Consider the following 6,645-nt stretch of genomic DNA (forward strand, 5'->3'; position numbering starts at 1 on the left):
TCCTGCGATGATGCATGCAGAGCAGAGAGAGAAGCGAAGCAGCTCTTCCAGACACGGCAGCCGATTATTATCACTGACATGGGGGTCAAACAGCAAGGTCGGGCCTCGCTCGGCTGTCTGTGGTGGCGTGCGGCCGCCTGGGGAGGCTGATCCCAGATCAGACGGACCAGGACTCAGCAGCAGGATAAACGCGGGTTACAGTGCACACAATAAAAGCACCACAACAAGGCGGAGTCACCTTCACCATCAACCTCCAGCTGAAGGTCACGTTTTCAGCACGATTCCAAGCTGGGTTGGGTTCTCAGGCTTGTTTCTCTCATTTCGCTCTTTGAGAATGAGGCTGCAAGTCGTGTTGCTCATTTTTATATCTCCTCTCTCTTTTCATCAGCTGCTTGAGAAACATGAGAGAAAGACGGCCAATGAGCTGCTCCTTCAGACACCGTCCAGAGCAGCCGGCCAATCGGCTGCTCCTTCAGACACCGTCCAGAGCAGCCGGCCAATCGGCTGCTCCTTTAGACATCGTCCAGAGCAGCCGGCCAATCAGCTGCTCCTTTAGACACCGTCCAGAGCAGCCGGCCAATCAGCTGCTCCTTTAGACATCGTCCAGAGCAGCCGGCCAATCAGCTGCTCCTTTAGACACTGTCCAGAGCAGCCGGCCAATCAGCTGCTCCTTTAGACATCGTCCAGAGCAGCCGGCCAATCAGCTGCTCCTTTAGACACCGTCCAGAGCAGCCGGCCAATCAGCTGCTCCTTTAGACATCGTCCAGAGCAGCCGGCCAATCAGCTGCTCCTTTAGACACCGTCCAGAGCAGCCGGCCAATCAGCTGGGGGCCGCTGAGTTCCAGCCTCCTCCTTGGACACTGAACTCTCAGCCCTCCATGCTGCTTTAAAAGCCCCCCCAGGAGAACCAGGAGCTGAGAGGAATGTTCCCGAGCTGACAGAGAGATACCACACACACACACACTCTGGCTGAGGTGTGTGTGTGTCGGGGGGGGGGGGGGGGGACACCACACTTCCCTTGCAGTGATGGATTTTCCATTTCCACTCCTTTACTGTATAATTCAGTTTATATTTTTTAACGCGCCATTAGAACTGTCTTTGTTCTTATTTTTAGCGTTTCATAATAATAATGTCGTTTTGAGGAGCTTTTAGAGGTGGGGGCTGGATGTGGGGGGGGGGGGGGGGGGGGTTCAGCAGCAACCTTTCCTCCCCTTCACCCCCACTGCTTTAAACAGCTCAAGGGAATGCTGAGGTGGGGCCACTCCCACAGGAGAGAGGGGGGGTGAAGAAGCAATCCATAGTGGGGGGGGGGGGGGCAGCAACCAGTTCAGTTCAGTCAACTTTATTTATCCCAAGGGCAATTCAGTTTAGGCAGTGAGTCTACCAGACCATCCAACATCCAACATCCAACCATCCAACCATCCAACATCCAACCATAATAGATAAAGAGACGCTCAGTACTTGACAATGCTCAGTAATAATAATAATAATAATGCATTGATTTTATAGAGCGCTTTTCTAGATACTCAAAGACGCTTTGTCTTTGACACACAAACCATCAAACCAAGAAACAAAAGAAAATGTCAAGAGACTCAATAAAAGACTGATAGAAAATAGTCAGCATTTTGTCACAGACGTTAAAAGACTTCAACTTCCTCAGTAAGTAGATCCTTTGTTGTTCAACAATGTTCTCAGTGTTTACATCAAACTTGAGTTTGGAATCGAACACAGTTCCTAAATACTTATACGAGCCAACGATCTCCACGTCTTTACCATTAATAGAGCTGGGTTTAGGTATAACACAGTTCCTAAATACTTATACGAGCCAACGATCTCCACGTCTTTACCGTTGATAGAGCTGGGTTTAGGTACAACACAGTTACTAAATACTTATACGAGCCAACGATCTCCACGTCTTTACCATTAATAGAGCTGGGTTTAGGTATAACACAGTTACTAAATACTTATACGAGCCAACGATCTCCACGTCTTTACCATTAATAGAGCTGGGTTTCGGTACAACACAGTTACTAAATACTTATACGAGCCAACGATCTCCACGTCTTTACCATTAATAGAGCTGGGTTTAGGTATAACACAGTTACTAAATACTTATACGAGCCAACGATCTCCACGTCTTTACCATTAATAGAGCTGGGTTTAGGTATAACACAGTTACTAAATACTTATACGAGCCAACGATCTCCACGTCTTTACCATTAATAGAGCTGGGTTTCGGTACAACACAGTTACTAAATACTTATACGAGCCAACGATCTCCACGTCTTTACCATTAATAGAGCTGGGTTTAGGTATAACACAGTTACTAAATACTTATACGAGCCAACGATCTCCACGTCTTTACCATTAATAGAGCTGGGTTTAGGTATAACACAGTTACTAAATACTTATACGAGCCAACGATCTCCACGTCTTTACCGTTGATAGAGCTGGGTTTAGGTATAACACAGTTACTAAATACTTATACGAGCCAACGATCTCCACGTCTTTACCATTAATAGAGCTGGGATTAGGTATAACACAGTTCCTAAATACTTATACGAGCCAACGATCTCCACGTCTTTACCATTAATAGAGCTGGGTTTAGGTACAACACAGTTACTAAATACTTATACGAGCCAACGATCTCCACGTCTTTACCATTAATAGAGCTGGGTTTAGGTATAACACAGTTACTAAATACTTATACGAGCCAACGATCTCCACGTCTTTACCGTTGATAGAGCTGGGTTTAGGTATAACACAGTTCCTAAATACTTATACGAGCCAAGGATCTCCACGTCTTTACCGTTGATAGAGCTGGGTTTAGGTATAACACAGTTCCTAAATACTTATACGAGCCAAGGATCTCCACGTCTTTACCGTTGATAGAGCTGGGTTTAGGTATAACACAGTTACTAAATACTTATACGAGCCAACAATCTCCACGTCTTTACCATTAATAGAGCTGGGTTTAGGTACAACACAGTTCCTAAATACTTATACGAGCCAACAATCTCCACGTCTTTACCGTTGATAGAGCTGGGTTTAGGTATAACACAGTTCCTAAATACTTATACGAGCCAAGGATCTCCACGTCTTTACCGTTGATAGAGCTGGGTTTAGGTATAACACAGTTACTAAATACTTATACGAGCCAAGGATCTCCACGTCTTTACCGTTGATAGAGCTGGGTTTAGGTACAACACAGTTACTAAATACTTATACGAGCCAACGATCTCCACGTCTTTACCGTTGATAGAGCTGGGTTTAGGTATAACACAGTTCCTAAATACTTATACGAGCCAACAATCTCCACGTCTTTACCGTTGATAGAGCTGGGTTTAGGTATAACACAGTTACTAAATACTTATACGAGCCAAGGATCTCCACGTCTTTACCGTTGATAGAGCTGGGTTTAGGTATAACACAGTTCCTAAATACTTATACGAGTCAACGATCTCCACGTCTTTACCGTTGATAGAGCTGGGTTTAGGTATAACACAGTTCCTAAATACTTATACGAGCCAACAATCTCCACGTCTTTACCGTTGATAGAGCTGGCTTTAGGTATAACACAGTTTTTACTAAATACTTATACGAGCCAACGATGTCCACGTCTTTACCGTTGATAGAGCTGGGTTTAGGTACAACACAGTTACTAAATACTTATACGAGCCAAGGATCTCCACGTCTTTACCGTTGATAGAGCTGGGTTTAGGTATAACACAGTTACTAAATACTTATACGAGCCAAGGATCTCCACGTCTTTACCGTTGATAGAGCTGGGTTTAGGTACAACACAGTTTTTCCTAAAATCGACAACTACCTCTTTTGTCTTTGACACATTAAAGTCAAGGAAGTCGTCATCGACTCAATGAATGCAGGCAGGACACCAGCATGGTCTGACGCTGAGCCTGGAAGAAGGGATAAAAGTGCTGTATCGTCAGAGGATTTTACCAGGTAGCTCCCTTCTTTACTGGACCTACAGTCGTCTGTGTGAAGAATAAAAAGAAGAGGAGACAAAACACAGCCCTGAGGACAGCCTGTGTTGGACACCAAGACATCCGACATGACTCCATTAACAAGGACCTGCTGTTTCCTATCAGTTAAGAAGTTTAAAATCAACAGTAAAAGCTGATCTGGCAACTTAAAACAACCAATAAGATGATCGATTAAAATATACGGTTGTATTTTATTAAAAGCTGAAGAAAAGTCAGCAAATAAGAGTCTAGCGTGCGACGCGGGCTTCTCTAAGTGCTTAAAAATGGTATCTAAAATGAAGAGCTTTGCATCCTCTACGCCTTTGTGAGATTGATAAGCAAACTGCAAGGGGTCGAGTTCATCTCGTCTACCTCAGACCTCATGTCACGGTGAAAGGAGGCCCACAAGAGAACCACACGGTCAGCAGGACCAAGACTTCCTGTCCCAAATGAAGATTTTAGGAACACACACACACACACACACACACACACACACACGCACACTGTGCACGTCTGATCCGTTCAACTCGGTGGAGGGGATTCGATCGGTCAGCGAGGAGCTGAGAGAACGAGAGGAGCTGCGTCCTCGCTGACTTTGTGTCTCCAACGCCGCGTCCTCGCTGACTTTGTGTCTCCAGCGCCGTGTCCTCGCTGACTTTGTGTCTCCAGCGCCGTGTCCTCGCTGACTTTGTGTCTCCAGCGCCGCGTCCTCGCTGACTTTGTGTCTCCAGCGCCGCGTCCTCGCTGACTTTGTGTCTCCAGCGCCGCGTCCTCGCTGACTTTGTGTCTCCAGCGCCGTGTCCTCGCTGACTTTGTGTCTCCAGCGCCGTGTCCTCGCAGACTTTGTGTCTCCAGCGCTGCGTCCTCGCTGACTTTGTGTCTCCAGCGCCGCGTCCTCGCTGACTTTGCGTCTCCAGCGCCGCGTCCTCGCTGACTTTGCGTCTCCAGCGCCGCGTCCTCGCTGACTTTGTGTCTCCAGCGCCGCGTCCTCGCTGACTTTGTGTCTCCAGCGCCGTGTCCTCGCTGACTTTGTGTCTCCAGCGCCGCGTCCTCGCAGACTTTGTGTCTCCAGCGCTGCGTCCTCGCTGACTTTGCGTCTCCAGCGCCGCGTCCTCGCTGACTTTGTGTCTCCAGCGCTGCGTCCTCGCTGACTTTGCGTCTCCAGCGCCGCGTCCTCGCTGACTTTGTGTCTCCAGCGCTGCGTCCTCGCTGACTTTGTGTCTCCAGCGCTGCGTCCTCGCTGACTTTGCGTCTCCAGCGCCGCGTCCTCGCTGACTTTGTGTCTCCAGCGCTGCGTCTTTGTCCAGATTTGTCTTTTTTCCGATCCTTTGAATAACTTTCTGGCGGATTGAACGACCGGGTCTCGTGCAGCTGCTTTTTCCACCGTTCGGGTCACGGGTTCTGCTAGAGTCCGGTAAAATAGAAAACACACTCACTACATTTTCAGAGTAAAAACCTGCATGCATGATTTTGGAGGTGGGGGGGGGGGGGGGGGGGCTGAGAACCCAGAGAGAACCCATGCAGACACGGGCAGCACACTCCACACAGAAAGGACTCGAACCCGCGACCCTGCCGACCTGGTTTCTTTTCCCCCAGTGAAAACCTGTTTCATCGTTTCCAGCTTCGTGCTTCAGGATGCGTGAAGAGGAAGCAGCCAAAAGGGCTGCAGCAGAAATGCGCCAGTTACACTAATAGTGAATTAGAAATGACTTTATATTTATATATTAAAATACATTTAGAATCAATATTTAGGCTTCACCTGTTCCAGACCGGAAACTCCGGCATGAAGAAAAGATTCATTCCAATATTGAAATGAGATGACAGCGTCTTTTCACGAAACACCACTTTTTACAGCGTGTTGATGATGCAACACTTTAATCTGTAATAACGTAAAGCATCAAAATGGTAATAAAACGTGAAGGTTCCGATGCCAAACTAATTGTCTTTTGTTTGATCATATTTCTAACCAATAAATAATCCGGTTATTTCCTGATTTACACTTTGAGGCCGGATGGAGCGTGTTTTCTTTCACGCATCGTGAGTTTGGAGGCGGGTTCTGTCACCGGCTCTGGACCCGCCGGAGTTCGGACTGGAGATTCGGTTAACTCTAGCGCCCCCGTGAGGTGAGTCTGTTCAGGAAACGATACTAATGAAGGAGAAAGAGCAGAAACCATGTTGTCTGTTTCAGGGATGTCGTTTAGTGAAGAGGCGACTGAAAGTTTCGTTTAAACCGATATAACAGCAAAAGCGTCTCCGGCTTTAAGTGTCACATTAAAAAAACAAACTTTTATATAAAGGGCAAAGATAAAGTTCAATGAATTCACAGACATTCGTGTTCCCTGCCGCGCAGACAGACAGTCTGCCTTTTTTCTGTTTGCCGCGGAGGAAATCCGTTTGGAAGATTGAATGATTGGATCGATCAGAATGCAAAGCTCTCCCCCGCGCAGCGTCCTTCGTCGCGGCTTCTCTAAGAGTTGTGTGGAGCGGATAAAGTTCACCTCCGGGCAGGTGGAGCAGGTGGAGCAGGTGGAGCAGGTGGAGCAGGTGTGTGGAACTCACCAGACAAAGCGCGGGCGTGAGGAGGACCGCGGCGCACCAACGCGTCGCCCGCATCTTCCCGGAGCTCAAAGTTCCACCAACGTCCCTCGTCTGGCCGCTGCGG

Source organism: Brachionichthys hirsutus, chromosome 13 (assembly GCF_040956055.1).
Source record: "Brachionichthys hirsutus isolate HB-005 chromosome 13, CSIRO-AGI_Bhir_v1, whole genome shotgun sequence".
NCBI lineage: Eukaryota > Metazoa > Chordata > Actinopteri > Lophiiformes > Brachionichthyidae > Brachionichthys > Brachionichthys hirsutus.